Source organism: Lutjanus erythropterus, chromosome 6 (genome assembly GCF_056507025.1).
Source record: "Lutjanus erythropterus isolate fLutEry1 chromosome 6, fLutEry1.hap2, whole genome shotgun sequence".
Lineage (NCBI taxonomy): Eukaryota > Metazoa > Chordata > Actinopteri > Lutjaniformes > Lutjanidae > Lutjanus > Lutjanus erythropterus.
The window spans coordinates 247,501-265,442 of NC_139322.1; the positions used below are offsets into that span (position 1 = coordinate 247,501).

The following is a 17,942-nucleotide window of genomic DNA, read 5'->3' on the forward strand; positions in this document are numbered from 1 at the left end:
CACTGTCTGCAGTACAACTGAGATGATCAGAAAACCAAATGTTTGGACATAATCAATGAAGATAATGAACTTATCAATCTTGATTGATCCGTAGTGTAACATCTCATCGGAAATATAAAAATGACAAATTATTTAGAGTTTAAAAAAAAAAAGACCCTGAAACAATGAAGAGAGGCTGAGATCACAGCCAGGACTACAGAAGGAATAAATCACAGCAGCTGGAACATGTTCTCCAGTGTGCAGCCTGTGGAACAGAAACCTCAGAGGCAGTTCTCTGGATGCTGGTATGAACTGGTCTCCTGAACAGAGGAGCAGCGACCTGGATGGACAAAGATGGGACCAGTTCTCATTTTGACATTTTATAAAAATGATTTGAAAACTTTTTCTGTATGAAACGTGTTTAAAGGATCACTGCTTTTCTACATTTTTATTTTGATCATCAGATCTTTGAATGTGGTGTTCCTCTGGGGTCAGTGTTTGGTCCCCTGATGTTCCTCATTCATATCAATGATCCAGTCCATGTATATGAATATCAATCAATGATGAATATCAATTCAATCAATTCGATTCACAAGATTCCAGTCGATTCAATTCAATTCTATACAATTCGATATTGATGTGGTTCAGAATATTTCAGTAAAAATGAAGATTCTCAGAGAACTGATGCCATGAATATTAAAAGAAGCCGTCTAACCTGGTGCATTATTAAAAATATGAATGTTCACAATAAGAGCTGACCCCAGAGCAGTTACATTAGAGACCACACATCCGCAGGAGCAAAGTCAGATATTCAAAGATTGATTCTGGGATTTTATTAATTGATATCAGAGCATGTAAAGGAAAATCAATTTGAATCAATCAATAGATTTTTTTAAACCCAGCCCTAGTCTTCATTACAGCCACTGAAACCTTACAGTTCACTTCAGTCTTGTCATGGTTGTTGAGTTTTTTGGATTTGTTTTGGTGTTCTTGGTGTTTCGGTTTTCCTTGTTTCCCTTTTTCCCCCCTCCCCTTTCCTTCCAGGGCAGTGTGTGTGGCAGCGGCGGCGGTCATTGGCTGGCTCAGCATAATGAGACGCACCTGGCTCTCATCAGTGCACTTCCCCGGGTATATGAGCTTGGCCTAGTCTCCACTCCTGTGCCGGACTATTCAGTCGTTGTCGGTAATGTAGCGCAGCAAGCTTTCTAGTGGATTTTTGGTGTTTTTTCCTTCGTGACTCTAATCAACAGTGTTTTTGTGCAGCCTTCAGTTCCTCTTCCGACCGTGGGTGCAGCTCTCATGCTCCTGATCCTACGCCAGCACGGTTCCCCTCCTGCCGACCCCGCTGCGCCAGCCAGCCGACCGCGTCCAGCACCTGCCCTCGCCTTCCGTTGTTTTTTGCTTTTTTGTGAAACAATAAACTCTTTGAGAACTGCTTTATCTCGCTCTCTGCGTCTGGGGTCCTGGCCAAACTCTGAACCTAACAGAATAGTCCGGCCAAATCATGGACCCCGCGGAGACAGATAAATTACGGCAGGCGCTATCCTCTCAAGGAGCACGTGTTGGCCAGATGGGGGAAGCCATCCACGAGATCCAAGGCGTTCTCCAGACCCTGGTGACCAGCGTATCCCAGCTCGGCAGCCGCATGGATCAGGCCGTCAGTCAGATCCCCAGTTTGGCTCCTCCTGGGAATCTTCCTCCTTCCTCGGCTCCCTCCTTGGCGACTCCGGCTCCTCCACCCGTCCTCTCCCGGGAACCATACATCCCCACCCCGGTCAGGTATTCGGGAGATTTAGGGGCATGTAGTCAGTTCTTGCTTCAGTGTACTTTAGTGTTTGAACAGCAATCCCAGACTTACGCCACAGATAGATCGAAAATTGCCTTCATTATGAGTTTGTTAACAGATCGGGCTGCCTCCTGGGCTTTGGCTATCTCCACTAATTCGGCGGTAACTCAGTCTTATTCCTCTTTTGTTAATGAGATGCGCAAGGTTTTTGATCACCCGGTCCAAGGGAAAGAAGCCAGCAGCCGGCTCCTTTCCCTCCGCCAGGGTACAGCGCCAGTCTCCCAGTACGCTATCGACTTCCGCATTTTGGCAGCCGAAAGCGGCTGGGATGAGCGCGCATTGCAAAGTGTTTTTCTCTTGGGATTAGCTGATAATATTAAGGACGAATTGGCAGCACGAGACGAGACCCAGTCTCTTGACGAATTAATCTCATTAGCCATTAGACTCGATAACCGGCTACGTGAGAGATGCAGGGAGAGAATAGGGAGACAGGGCGCCCCTCCTCCTGTGGTTTCCAACTACCCTCCGGTGTCCACTCCGCAACGCGGGATTCCCCGGGACCTCACCCCCGTGCCTGCTCCCGCTCCTCGTGCGGGTTTTTCCTCCGTCCCTAACGAAGAGGAGTCCATGCAGTTGGGTCGAGCCAGACTGTCTCCCGCAGAACGGGAGCGCCGATTACTGCACCGGCTATGCATCTACTGTGGTCAGCCTGGCCACTTCCTCGCCACCTGTCCTCAACTGCCAAAAGGGGAGGCTCATCAGCCACGGAGGGGGCGCTGGTGAGCCGTACTATCTCTTCCTCCTCTCCCTCCACCCGAGTTCAACTACAAGGTATGCTCAGACTCCCACATAACACGATACCACTGCAGGCACTGGTCAATAGTGGAGCTGATGACAATTTTATTGACTCTGAACTGTGTAGTCAAGCGAACCTTCCTATTGAGCCTCTCCCTGAGCCTAGGAACGTTCTCACCCTGAGTGGACAATTACTGGCTAGTGTCACCCACCGTACTGCCCCTGTGACCCTGCTGCTCTCTGGTAATCATCAGGAAGTAATTTCGCTGTTAATCATTCCCTCTCCCACTTCACCTCTGGTTCTGGGGCTCCCCTGGTTAAAGTTGCACAACCCCCATATTGACTGGTCCGCCTCGGCCATTACCAATTGGAGTACGTTCTGTCATTCCCATTGTCTTCACTCTGCCATTCCCTCCAGTGCCTCCTCGCCACCTGTGCCTACCGAACCTATTGACTTGTCCTCCATTCCCCCCATGTACCATGATCTTCAGGAGGTTTTTAGCAAGGACAAAGCGCTTTCTCTTCCCCCACACCGTCCCTATGACTGTGCCATTGAACTGCTCCCTGGAGCCCCATTTCCATCTCAAAAACTGTACAATTTGTCCAAGCCTGAAAGAGAGTCCATGGAGCAGTACATCACAGACTCGTTAGCTGCGGGGCTAATCCGCCCTTCCTCTTCCCCAGTGGGAGCGGGTTTTTTCTTTGTTGAAAAGAAAGACAAAACCCTGCGCCCTTGTATAGACTTCAGGGGGATAAATGACATTACAGTGAAAAATAAGTACCCACTCCCTCTGATTGATTCCGCTTTTGGCCCCTTGCACCAAGCAACCATTTTCTCCAAGCTAGATCTCCGTAACGCCTACCACCTCATCAGGATTAAGGAAGGAGATGAGTGGAAAACGGCGTTCAACACCCCCCTGGGACATTTCGAGTACCTGGTTATGCCCTTTGGTCTGACCAATGCACCAGCTGTTTTCCAGGCTTTGATCAATGACGTTTTAAGGGACATGCTTAATAGGTTCGTGTTTGTTTATTTAGACGACATCTTGATTTTTTCCAGAGACCTTGATGAACATGTCCAGCATGTAAAGCTGGTTTTAAGAAGACTATTAGAGAATAGACTCTTTGTGAAAGCAGAGAAATGCGAATTCCATGTCACATCTGTCAGTTTTTTGGGGTTCGTGGTGGAAAGGGGACAGCTGAAGGCGGATCCGGCCAAAGTTCAAGCGGTGGCCGAGTGGCCTGTCCCCGCCACCAGAAAACACCTCCAGAGGTTTTTGGGGTTTGCAAATTTTTACAGGAGGTTCATTCGCAATTACAGCCAAGTAGCGGCCCCACTCACTCAATTGACCTCCTCCAAGCTCCCCTTTGTGTGGTCGCAGGCAGCCGATGCTGCCTTCGACCGATTAAAGTGCCTGTTTACCTCTGCACCTGTGCTTTCCCATCCAGATCCTGCATTACCGTTCGTGGTCGAAGTCGACGCCTCTGACTCTGGGGTAGGGGCTGTCCTCTCTCAACGCTCCCCAGTTGACCACAAAATGCACCCCTGTGCCTTCTTCTCTCGTCGGCTCACCCCAGCAGAGAAAAATTACGACGTGGGCAACAGGGAGCTCCTCGCTGTGGTCTTGGCTCTCCAGGAGTGGAGGCATTGGTTGGAAGGTTCCACGCACCCTTTTACGGTATGGACTGACCACAAGAACCTCTCCTATCTACGGTCTGCACGTCGACTAAACTCCCGGCAGGCTCGGTGGGCCCTGTTCTTGGGTCGGTTCCGGTTCTCCCTCACCTACCGCCCTGGTTCCAGGAATGTTAAGCCCGACGCCTTATCCAGACTGTTTACTCCACCGGTGGAAGACACACCTGTGGAGACCATCCTCCCTTCCTCCTGCGTGGTGGGGGCGGCCAGGTGGGAGATTGAGCAAGTCGTGCAGGAGGCTCAACAAGATCAACCCATTCCCGAGAGCTGCCCTCCCAACCGGATGTTTGTTCCACCCGCCGCCAGAACTCCTGTGCTCCAGTGGGGACATGCTTCCAAAGTCGCCTGTCATCCTGGGTTTCATCGCACCCTCTCCTTGCTCCGACGCAGTTTCTGGTGGCCCTCCATAACGTCTGACACCAAGGAGTATGTTTCCGCCTGCTCCGTCTGTGCCCGCAACAAATCCTCCCACCAGACTCCTGCTGGCCTCCTACGTCCACTACCCATCCCCCATCGCCCTTGGTCTCATGTTGCAGTGGACTTCGTCACTGGACTCCCACCGTCAGAGGGTAACACAGTAATTCTTACCATTATTGATCGTTTTTCCAAAGCTGTGCATTTTGTTCCTCTGCCCAAACTCCCCTCAGCCCTAGAGACGGCCAACCTCCTCGTCCAACATGTGTTCAGACTTCATGGTATACCTCAGGACATAGTTTCGGACCGGGGTCCCCAGTTCTCCTCCCAGGTCTGGAGGGCCTTCTGCCAGGCTCTGGGAGCTTCAGCCAGCCTCTCGTCTGGATACCACCCCCAAACCAACGGCCAGACGGAGCGGGCCAACCAGGACCTCGAGTCAGCTCTCCGGTGCGTCACCGCTAGACATCCCGCCTCCTGGTCCACCCATCTTCCCTGGGTGGAATACGCCCACAACTCTCTGGTCAGCTCAGCCACAGGTATGTCCCCCTTTATGGCCTCTGTGGGTTTCCAACCTCCCCTCTTCCCCATCCAGGAGACCGAAGTGGCAGTTCCGTCCGTTCAGGAGCACCTCCGGCGGGCACGGCGGGTCTGGCGGGAGGCAAGGGCGGCTCTCACGCGGACTGCGGCTCGCAATCAACGATTGGCGGACAGACGTCGCGCTCCTGCCCCCCACTATCAGCCGGGTCAAAAGGTGTGGCTTTCCTCACGCGACCTCCCTCTGCAGACGGAGAGCAGGAAGCTAGCCCCCAGGTACATCGGTCCTTTTGAAATTGAGAAGGTAATCAATCCCAGTGTGATGAGACTCAAATTGCCCGCAGCCCTTAATGTTCACCCGGCCTTTCACGTTTCCCTGTTGAAGCCTGTGTCCACCAGTGCTCTGTGCCCTCCGGCCGAACCCCCTCCACCCCCCCGGCTCATTGATGACCACCCTGCCTACACTGTCCGGCGGTTGCTGGACGTCCGCAGACGGGGCCGGGGATACCAGTTTTTGGTGGACTGGGAGGGGTATGGTCCGGAAGAACGGTCATGGGTGTCCCGTTCTTTTATTCTGGATCCGGACCTTATTAATGACTTTTACAGGGACTTTCCTGGCAAGCCTGGCAGGCCGCCGGGTGGCGTCCGTTGAGGGGGGGGTAATGTCATGGTTGTTGAGTTTTTTGGATTTGTTTTGGTGTTCTTGGTGTTTCGGTTTTCCTTGTTTCCCTTTTTCCCCCCTCCCCTTTCCTTCCAGGGCAGTGTGTGTGGCAGCGGCGGCGGTCATTGGCTGGCTCAGCATAATGAGACGCACCTGGCTCTCATCAGTGCACTTCCCCGGGTATATGAGCTTGGCCTAGTCTCCACTCCTGTGCCGGACTATTCAGTCGTTGTCGGTAATGTAGCGCAGCAAGCTTTCTAGTGGATTTTTGGTGTTTTTTCCTTCGTGACTCTAATCAACAGTGTTTTTGTGCAGCCTTCAGTTCCTCTTCCGACCGTGGGTGCAGCTCTCATGCTCCTGATCCTACGCCAGCACGGTTCCCCTCCTGCCGACCCCGCTGCGCCAGCCAGCCGACCGCGTCCAGCACCTGCCCTCGCCTTCCGTTGTTTTTTGCTTTTTTGTGAAACAATAAACTCTTTGAGAACTGCTTTATCTCGCTCTCTGCGTCTGGGGTCCTGGCCAAACTCTGAACCTAACAAGTCTGCTGCTTTGTGCTCGTCTGTAGTTTTCTTACTGTCGACAAACACAAACCAACAATAAATATACAGTTAATGTTTAAAAAGATCCAATCAGCTGCTCAGTTTTTATCAAACAAACAAGAGGAAACAGGAGACGTTGTTGGGGACTATTTCCAGCAGTGGATGAATCCACATTTAGTGATGTAATGCAGTGATTCTCACACATTGTTCTGTGAGGTGAGTCCAGGTGAGTCCAGGTGAGTCCAGGTGAATCCAGGGATTTATGACAATCATACATTATTATTGCAAAATACAACTATACCAAACATTATAAATGGATACTTCATTTAATATATGAGGACTTTATTTGAACTTATTTTATTTGAACTTATTTTATTTGAACTTATTTTATTTGAACTTATTTTATTTGAACTTAGAGAAAAACTCTGAACCTGAAAGTTTCATTTTGTCACCAGCTGCTTCTTTAAATGATCTCAAATGAACTCTTCACTTATTTTCTTATTAATATTTCACGAGAATTAATGTTGTTCTCAGGTGAGTTCTAAGAGTTCTGTTACAGCAGAACGTCTGGACACACACACACACAGACACATACACAGACACACACACAGACACACAGACACACACAGACACACACACACACACACAAACACACACACACACAGACACACACACACACACACACACACACACAAACGAAGACACACACACACACACACACACACACACACACACACACACACACACACACAGTCTGTAGACTAAACAGCTGTGATGTGTTTTTCATTTTAATCTGAGGATCTGTCTCTGTCTTGATGACAGTGAACACATCATGTCCAGGCAGGATCCTGTGCTGTGATTGGCTGCAGGAGTTAGAGCGCCTCCTGCTGACGTAAAAAGTAAAATTCATTTTGACATTAAATTTAAAGGTAAAAAAATGTAAAATATAAACATAAATAAAATAAAACAAGGCACCATGATGACCCCTGACCTTTGACCTCTGACCTGTGTCCTCTGAGACGTGTGACACCTCTTACACAGACCGCAGGAGAACAAGATGTCCTCTGACTCCAGCACAACAGACTGAATGTCCCTGAGAACAGGAAGAGAGCGCAACAGGAAACAGGAAGAAGGAAATGAGCGATGAAAACCAGGAAATGAGTGCGTGAGAGAGAGAGAGACAGAAAGACAGAGACAGACAGAGAGACAGACTGGATTCAGACCAGGCAGACAGACAGACTGGAGGAGGTGGAACAGTCCAGTTATATAACAGCACTCAGGCTCAGGTTTCCCTTAAATCTTCATCTGAGGAAGTTTTAAAAAACTAAACTGGATAAACTCAGGATCAGGATTTCCTTTGATCTCTGAGTCTCTGCTCAGACGAAACCTCATTACATCATGTTTAACTTTCATTTATGTTGCACCAAACTTAAAAGAGCAAAAATTAATAAAGATTAAAGATTAAATTTCATTCTGTTGTGCCAAAGTTTAGAAACTCTAAACTTTAAGCTGACACATACGGAGGTTTAACTTTTAAAATGGCCGCCTGTCTGATGGCCTGAACAAAATCATTCTCAGCTGAGCCGTCATGAGTATCCTCGCGAGGCTAAACACGGTTTTAACTCGCTGGTAAACAATGTTCATCAAAAGAAGCCCTGACTCGTTGAGCTCCAGACAGTGAAGACGATGAGGACACAAAGACACAGGACAGAGAAGACACACTGAAGGGCTGTGCAAACATTAGCAAAGCTTAGCTCTTATCCCGCCTGTCTCCTAATTTCCATGTTAAATCTGCTGCTGTTATCAGTGTAAACTGCAGTGTAAGAATGGAACGTTTAGCAGGCGTAGCAACAGTAACTAAGGAGGGCGGGGCTTAGTGAAGGGTCAGTTGTGATATGATTGGTTCTGCATTATAATTTTCATGTTCACTAAAAACAAACTATTAAAGTCATGATGTTGTGATATTTATTGAGGTCAGAACCAAACAAACGTGTTTTCTTTCATCTGGAGAACAAAGATTCTTAGTTCGGAACATCTCTGCAGAACTACAGAACCTCATCTTAATGATGTTCTCACACATTTTTACTCTTTTAAAACATTGTGATTTGGATACTGCACATATTGTGATGTTATTGTGATTCATTGTGCAGCTCTAAACAACAACAACAACAACAACAACAACAACAACAACAACAACAACAAAAGCTGAATAAACTCTGAGCTGAAAGAAACTTTGAACAACCAACCATGAACTGATCATTTAAACACACTGAGGTGAAGGTGAGGTCAGACAGGTGATGACAGTTGTTTAAAGATCACCTGACCATTATGTAATACATGATGATGTCACTGATGATGTCACTGAGCTGACCATCAGCTGAGACGGAGACAGCAGCAGTTTGTCTCTCAATGAATCAAAGTGAGACACAAATTATGAGATTTTTTAAAAAGGTCACTTTAAATAATGTTACTTCATCAGAAAAACTACAAATACCATCATGCTCTCTGTCTCCAGCTGCCTCACAAACATCAGAGTGTCTGTCAGGTTTAAGATTCATTTCAGAACAAATCAGAGCGTCACTCGTGTTCGTCACGTTTACATTAACTTACATCTCATCGGTTCTCATTAAAGGTTCTAGCAGCAGCAGAACATTTTCAGATGTTCTCAAACTCTCTCATGATGAATATATTTCCTGGTTAGTGACCATTAACTGGACACTTTTCACAGTGCATTGTGGGACACTGTGAGTCCTCTACAGGGTGTAATAACAGTCCCAGTACAGAGACTCAGACGTTCTGAAGAACGGTTCTCCTCAGAATGACAGAGAACACCACAAGTGAACTCCCTGAAAAATATTTCCCTGTCAGCTGTCGGTGATTGAAGAGTCTCTTTAACCACAAACCAACAAACGGAACAAACATGGAGTCACTCTGCAGCCCGACGAGGCAAAGCATCATGGGAGTTCAAAACATCACTGCAGTTTAAAAATGTTCCCACGTTTCTATGAAAACTGTGGATGACGACAGCTGCATCAATTAATCACGTAATTGATTATGAATTGATTGTTAAATTATTGCTCATCAATTAAATCATTTTCTGTCATTTTTTAAAAAATTCAAAATGTCTTCAGTGTGAATCTTTTCTGGTTTCTTTGATCCTCTCTGACAGTAAACTGATGATCTTTGACTGATCGATTAGTGCAGTTTATTCTTGAACTGTGATACGAAAAAAAAAATCCTCTTCTCGTTTTTTCTGACGTCCTGAAGTTTGTAGAATCAAAGTCAGTGTGAAAGTGACTGACATCAGAATTAATACATGATAAATGTTTATTCTGCTCACAGCTCATTTTCTGCCTTTCATCCTTTTTTTAATGTTTACATGTTTATATCTTCTTAATAGTTTATTGATTTGTCATATGATCCTTTGCAGTTTTATTTATTTATTTTTTGTCGTTTGTGATGTATAAAGATGTGTTACTGCTGCACACACACACACACACACACACACACACAGACACAGACACAGACACAGACACACACACACACACACACACACACACAGACACAGACACAGACACACAGACACAGACACAGACACACACACACACACACACACACACAGACACAGACACAGACACACACAGACACAGACACAGACACACACAGACACACACAGACACAGACACACACACACACACACACACACACAGACACACACACACACACACACACACACACACACAGACACAGACACAGACACAGACACACACACACACACACACACACACACACACACAGACACAGACACAGACACAGACACAGACACAGACACACACACACACACACACACACACACAGACACAGACACAGACACAGACACAGACACAGACACACACAGACACAGACACAGACACAGACACAGACACAGACACACACACACACACACAGACACAGACACAGACACAGACACAGACACACACAGACACACACACACACACACACAGACACAGACACAGACACAGACACACACACACACACAGACACAGACACAGACACAGACACAGACACACACACACACACACACACACACACACACAGACACAGACACAGACACAGACACACACACACACACACACACACACACACACACACACACACAGACACAGACACACACAGACACACACACACACACACACACACACACAGACACAGACACAGACACAGACACAGACACACACACACACACACACACACACACACACACACACAGCAGGATCCACACACACCAAATGTTCTAACAAATGGTCTCCTCCTCCTCCCTCTGTTGTTTCTGCTCCTCACCTTCATCCCCTCCTCCTCCTCCTCCTCCTCCTCCTCTAACATTCCTGCGTCCTGCTGACTCGTGTTCAGACCTGCAGCTTCTGTTCACCTCCACACACTGAAACTGATCTCAGATCAGTCTGTCTGATCTCACTTCATTCATCTTACAGGACAGTTTTATTTATGTTTGTTCTCTCAGTAAAAGTACACACACACACACACACACACACACACACACACACACACACACACACACACACAGTGTGTGTGAGAGGACGATGTGTGTGTAGTTTTATATTCTATATTTTCATTAGTTAGTTTTTTGGGAGTTTTATTTTGACAGACAGGAAGCAAAGAGCTGCAGATCAGAATCAGCCACAGCGCCTGCAGAGACTCACTCAGTCTTTATTTGAACTCTAAATAAAATAAAGTGAAGTAGAGACGTTCTTTACTCTGTGGTCGACTTAAACAATAAAAACTCTTCAACACAAAAACACCAAAGAGAAAAAATAATAAAAGCCATAATCAAACTTTAAGAATAACTATAAACCTCAATAATAAAGAAAAACGGAGGAAAAACTTTAAATGATTCTGCATGTTGCCTCAGACTGTTCCTCAGGGTTCCTCAGGGTTCCTCAGGGTTCCTCTGGTGTGTCCACTTTTTATATTTGATTCTATTTTTTATCTACACATACACACACACACACACACACACACACACACACACACACACACACAACTACACTTCTGAGTGTGTGTGTGTGTGTGTGTCTGTGTGTGTGTGTGTGTGTGTGTGTGTGTGTGTCTGTGTGTGTGTGTGTGTGTGTGTGTGTGTGTGTGTCTGTGTGTGTGTCTGTGTGTGTGTGTATGTGTGTCTGTGTGTGTGTCTGTGTGAGTGTGTGTGTGTGTGTGTGTGTGTGTGTGTGTGTGTGTGTGTGTGTGTGTGTTGGGGGAGGGGTGTTACTCTCACCTCGCCCCCCCCCCCCCCCCCTCTCAGGTGAACAGCTGATCAAACTGATTTAACACAAACATTTAACGATGATGTCAACATGTTTGTTGTTTACAACATTACAATGTAAACAAACACAGATGATGCAATTTCAAGATTTAAATATTTAACAGAGATTCATCTGTTGATTAGTTTATCGATTAATTTATCCTGTCACAGTCTTGTCAGTTGAAACATTTTTTCAAAAGTTGAAAAACCGGTCCAAACGCACACGTCCGTATTTTTTTATTATTTTTTTTTTATCATTTTCTTGATTAACTGATTAGTTGTTTGGTTCATAAAATGTCAGAAGATGCTGAAACATTAGCGGCTAACAGCTTCACTGACCCAAGCTTTGACTTGTCTGTACTTCTCTAAACCAATCATAATCACAGTGGGCGGGGCTAAGCCCAGGATGCAGCACAGTGTGGAGGGGGAACTTGTGTTGGTGGAACGTTTGTGAAGTGAGCTCTGCTATTAAAATGACTTTGACACAAAAGAAAAGCTAACAGCTGTTAGCTTGTTAATGTTTGTACTGTTAGCATCCCAGGCGACTTTTTCAAACATAGATAGCAGACGCCATGATGCTGCTTGAAACAAGCAGCCAATAGCAGACTGATACCTGCAGTTTGGGTCAGGTGAGAGAACGTCTCCTCTCAGCCTCCCAGTGGTCACTGCTTACATCACTTCACCTCAGTCCTCCATTACTCAGGTTAACATGCTGAAGTACATATGTTAGCATGCTACATTATTTTAGTATTTTATATTATGCCAGTATGTTACATTAGAGTCTATTAGAATGATGTTAGCATGTTACAGTAGCATGATGTTAGCATGTTACAGTAGAGTGTGTTAGCATGATGTTAGCATGTTATAGTAGAGTCTATTAGAATGATGTTAGCATGTTACAGTAGCATGATGTTAGCATGTTACAGTAGAGTGTGTTAGAATGATGTTAGCATGTTACAGTAGACTGTGTTAGCATGATGTTAGCATGTTACAGTAGAGTGTGTTAAAATGATGTTAGCACCGTATAGTAGAGTCTATTAGAATTATGTTAGCATGTTACAGTAGCATGATGTTAGCATGTTACAGTAGAGTGTGTTAGCATGATGTTAGCATGTTATAGTAGAGTCTATTAGAATGATGTTAGCATGTTACAGTAGCATGATGTTAGCATGTTACAGTAGAGTGTGTTAGAATGATGTTAGCATGTTACAGTAGACTGTGTTAGCATGATGTTAGCATGTTACAGTAGAGTGTGTTAAAATGATGTTAGCACCGTATAGTAGAGTCTATTAGAATGATGTTAGCATGTTACAGTAGCATGATGTTAGCATGTTACAGTAGAGTGTGTTAGCATGATGTTAGCATACGGACATGTGTCCAACTGTAAACGGGCTCAGTTGTGTTTTTGGTTTTTGGTTCCCACCTTTGTCAAACTTTTCTTGAACCAAGAAAAGACAATTAAAAATATGTGATGTCATCATAACATAAAGGCGGGGCTAAAATATTCCAGCATGTATACTTACATAATTTAGCATGCTAACATACAGACAGCAACATGTTAACCCTGTGGACTGTGGACAGATGTCTGTCTTCTCCAGAACTGATTAATCGATTGATTAAGAATCTAATTGACTGATTAATTGATAAGGAAGATAATGGTTACTTGCAACTCTAGAAAATAAACAAGAACTTACACACATAAAAATGATCAGCTGTTTAAGGAGATGTTCAGGTGTTGGAGCTGCTGCAGTAAATCACAGCACTGTTGGTTGTGTTCAATGTTTAAAGATTTTTAGGTTTCAACTGCAGTTTTACAGCTTTTAGAGAACTTAAATTAATGACTCTAAAGTAAAACTACAGATTTAATGTGCAGAACCTCAAGAACTGTTCCCTCACTGTACCTGAACACACCACAACTCAGCAGAAGACACCTGAATCCATCAGATTATATCATATATTAGTGAACAGGACTAAAGATGTGAGATCAGAGCAGAGACACATCATCAGCTGCAGAATCTGGACCAACAACAAACCAACTCAAACATGTGAAACTGTCTCTCTGTCTGTCTCTCTGTCTGTCTCTCTGTCTGTCTGTCCAACGTGGTGTCAAATGCTTTGATGTCTTTGTAATGCAGCAGCTCTGTGACCAAAGAGACAAACGTCCCCTCAGAGACGACAAACAAAGTTTCTCCACTGAAGCTCAAATATCCAACATGAATGAATCCATCAGCTGAATCCTACCTGCAGAGACTGAACCATCCTGTCTGTCTGTCCATCTGTCTGTCTGTCTCCTCGGGGACGTGGACAGACTGCAGGACCAGTATAAATCCAGGTTCAGGTCCAGTTTGTCTCCTGTGAGTCTCTCTGAGCTCCAACTCGCTCACACTGACTCACAGCTCAGTCTGCTCAGGCAACACACACTGACACACACACATCACTTCCTCTGCACCACTTCACAATAAAATACAGCCTGAGCTCTGATCTGTCAAAATAAAAGCCTTTCATCACTGAGGTCATCAGAGCAGCCGTTTGATCCCAAGAAGCAGCTCAAAACGCAGCTTCGCCAGACAGACGGATTATATTTAAACATGTTAAATCAAATATTTAAATTACATTTATAGATATTTGTTCATTTTTTCTGATTGATTATTTGAATGAACCAAAACAAATTTCTGTATAAACCTGTAATTTTTTTTATTTTTGGGCTTGTTACAGTGACAGCTGAAGACATGACAGAGAAGGGGGGTGGAGAGAAAGGGGACGACACGCAGCAAAAGGGCCGCAGGCGTGAATCGAACCAGCAGCTGCTGCAGAGGACTGAGGACAGCCTCAGAACATGGGACACACGTTCTACCAACTGAACTACAGGAGAACCACAAATCTGTAATTTAAATGATGTACAATGTGACTCTGATTAGACTGATGACATTTAAGTTCTTCATCATGTTTTTATTGTTCTTTTTTCTGCCTCTGTTTCTGTGCCTCTGCTCTTATTTTGAAAGGGGTCACATCCTGTTAACCCGCAGCAGCTCTCTGTCAGACCTTTATTTTGGTAACAGGAGTGTAAACAAGTCTCTGTTGTCTCAGGTTCTGTCCTCTGAAGGAGACGTCCCACTGACTGAATCAGTTTCTAACATGACGAGAACATATTTTTAATTAACAAACATGTTGGTAAAACATCAACTGATGATGATTATTGATTATCAGAAGCAGATCACTTGATCTGCTGGAGACTCTCAGCTGTTTGATACAGAACCTCAAACAGCTGATCAGCATCAGATTAAACATCAGTGAGAACATCAGTAAAACACGGTCCAACCTCCCCATCCCCACCTCCCCCGATAACATTAGCAGAACAAAAGACCGACCCCCCCTCCACACACACACACACACACACACACAGATCATTGACATTCAAACACCTCCTGTGTTTGTCTGTTTTCACATTCAGTAGCTCACAGCTGCAAACATCAGCAGGACAGAAGCAAAGAACTCTGGGAAAAATATGCAGAGATCATCACAGAGGTCCTGTTCACAGGCTGTGAGATTAGCATGTTGATGCTACATGTGGCTAACATGCTGCAGTATATATGTTAGCATATTACATTATGTTACATTTTATTAATATGCTACATTAAAGTCTATTAGCATGTTACTGTGTTACATTGGAATCTGTTAGCATGATGCTACATAATATTAACATTATGTCTGTATAACATTATGTTAGCTGCCATATGTATGTTAGCATGCTAAATTATGTTAGCATGTTACATTATGTTGGCATGTTACATTAGAGTCTAGTAGCTTGATGTGAACATGTTACATTAGATTTTATTAGCATGTCACATTAGAGTGAGTTAGCATGATGTTAGCAAACTAAAATTAGTGTGTATTAGCATGATGCTAGCAGGCTATTATCAGAGTCTATTATTATTATGATGATGATGTCAGCATGCTAACATTACAGTGTGTTAGCATTTTAGCCTGGAGGATCACAGAGGACACAGAGGGACATGACTCTGCAGAGTTGGATGAATGTGGTTTAGGGGACATGTGGTGGATTGTGGGACATGTGGTTAAACTGGCCCATGGGAACTCAGTGTTTTTCAGCACGACCAATCAGAGCAGCCGCTGAGAGCTGGCTTTTAATTCAGGACGAGAGAGTAGTCATTAAACAGAGAAAGAGAGGGAGAGATAAATAGCAGCTTCAGACTGAGATCAGCTGTGACCTTCATGAACTCTGAGCTGCTCCTCATCTTCATCACCAACATCAAGATCCTCCTCACAGAGGGACAGACTGGATCTATTGATCTGTTGACCTATTGATCTGATCTGATCTGATCTGATCGATGCTGATTCAGACTGCAGGAGGATCCTGATCCACACCTGAAAGTGTCTCTGTCTGTCTCATTACATCTTCACTCAACTTCAACTTTATTTGTCCTAAAGACACACAACAGAACGGGTGGGGGGGGGCTATACCTATACGGTTCAACAACCATGGTAATAAGAAAAATCTATAAATGAAACGACGATTTCTAATCTTTGATTTCAGTTCATCACATTTGGAGGTTTACATTCAGACCTTTGATTACATATTTAACTGAGAACATAAATGTGTAAATAAAGTAAAAATAAATATTTGTAAAATAAACATTAACCAAATATTTTTTTCATCCCTGAGTTCTGTCTGCAGGTGCTTCTTTCAGCATCACTCTGTCTGCAGACTGACAACAGCTACAGGACACGCCCACCACAGGACACGCCCACCACAGGACACACCTGTTCAAACAGGTGAGTTTAGACACTTAAACTCTTGAGGTAGTTATGAAGGTCAGGCTGTTAAAGTCTCTGACTTTCATCATTATTGGTCTCTCATCTATTCGAAGGAGGAACATCTGGAACCACATCTGTGCTCACAGAGCAGGAAGGATCTTCTGATCACAGATCTGTTTTGATCTGAACAGTGATTACCATGGCAACAGCAGAAGCTCTGAAGCTCAGCATTCAGGCTCTGATTCTAGACTCAGGACTGAGATCCTTCACTGAGAACCGAGAACCGACACATCAGAGTGAAAATACTGAGTTACGAGTAAAAGTCCTGCATTCAAAGAACAGAAGTAGCTCCAGCTCCATGTTCCAATATGAGTCACAGTACTGTGAGGTCCGCATGGACAGGAACCGTCTGTTCTGTCTGTTCTGATGTCAGTTCTGATGTCTGTCCTCTCTGTTAGTTCAGATCGTATCACAAGTCATGGATCAGAATCAGAATCAGAATCAGAATCAGAATCGGTTTTGTTGGCAGGTAGGTTCTCACTTCGACGCAGTTTTCTGCAGCATGTTGGTTCAAACAAACGGAACGTTACAAATATTCAGTTCAGTTCTGTCAGAACAAACAGAACAGAAGAGAGTACACAAGAAAACAAAGAAGAACAAACAAAAGTGTGAAAAAAGAAGAAGAACATTTACAAACATTAATGATCTTTACATAGATAGATGGGGGGGGGTTCTCTGTTCTGTGTGTTCTCTCTGTTCTGTGTGTTCTCTCTGTTCTGTGTGTTCTTGAATGTTCTGTGTGTTCTTGAATGTTCTGTCTGTTCTTGTGTTCTGTGTGTTCTCTCTGTTCTGTGTGTTCTTGAATGTTCTGTGTGTTCTTGTGTTCTGTCTGTTCTTGAATGTTCTGTCTGTTCTTGTGTTCTGTCTGTTCTTGTGTCTGTGGTTTTGATGAGTGTGAACTCAATGAGCAGCCCTCTGATCTGTTTCCCATGATGCTCTCTGTCGCTGTTGTGTCTGCTGCTGGGGTGAGAGACAGAGAGAGAGAGAGACAGAGAGAGAGACAGAGAGAGAGAGAGAGAGAGAGAGAGAGAGAGAGAGACAGAGAGAGAGAGAGAGAGAGACAGAGAGAGAACGAGAGAGAGAGAGACAGAGAGAGAGAGAGAGAGAGAGAGAGAGACAGAGAGAGAACGAGAGAGAGAGAGACAGAGAGAGAGAGAGAGAGAGAGAGAGAGAGAGAGACAGAGAGAGAGAGAGAGAGAGAGAGAGAGAGAGACAGAGAGAGAAAGAGAGAGAGAGACACAGAGAGAGAGAGAGAGAGAGAGACAGAGAGAGAGAGAGAGAGAGAGAGAGAGACAGAGTGAGAGACAGAGAGAGAGAGAGAGAGACAGAGAGAGAGAGAGAGAGAGAGAGAGAGAGAGAGAGAGAGAGAGAGAAGAGAGAGAGAG

The 17,942-nt window shown here is 44.9% G+C and overlaps 1 protein-coding gene across 3 annotated transcripts in view; it reads right to left on the bottom strand.

The window, feature by feature from the left end:
- The window catches only part of ccdc120a (coiled-coil domain containing 120a), a 39,642-nt gene that overhangs the window by 11,941 nt on the left and 9,759 nt on the right, over positions 1-17,942 (bottom strand). For 2 of the 3 annotated variants that reach the window (XM_084720106.1, XM_084720104.1), the window contains exon 1: positions 13,963-14,109. The exons of the other annotated variant lie outside the window; for it this stretch is intronic. The gene's annotated coding sequence lies outside the window, so the exon portion shown is untranslated. Of the gene's footprint in view, positions 1-13,962; positions 14,110-17,942 lie in introns of those variants that run through there. 3 annotated transcript variants of the gene reach the window in all.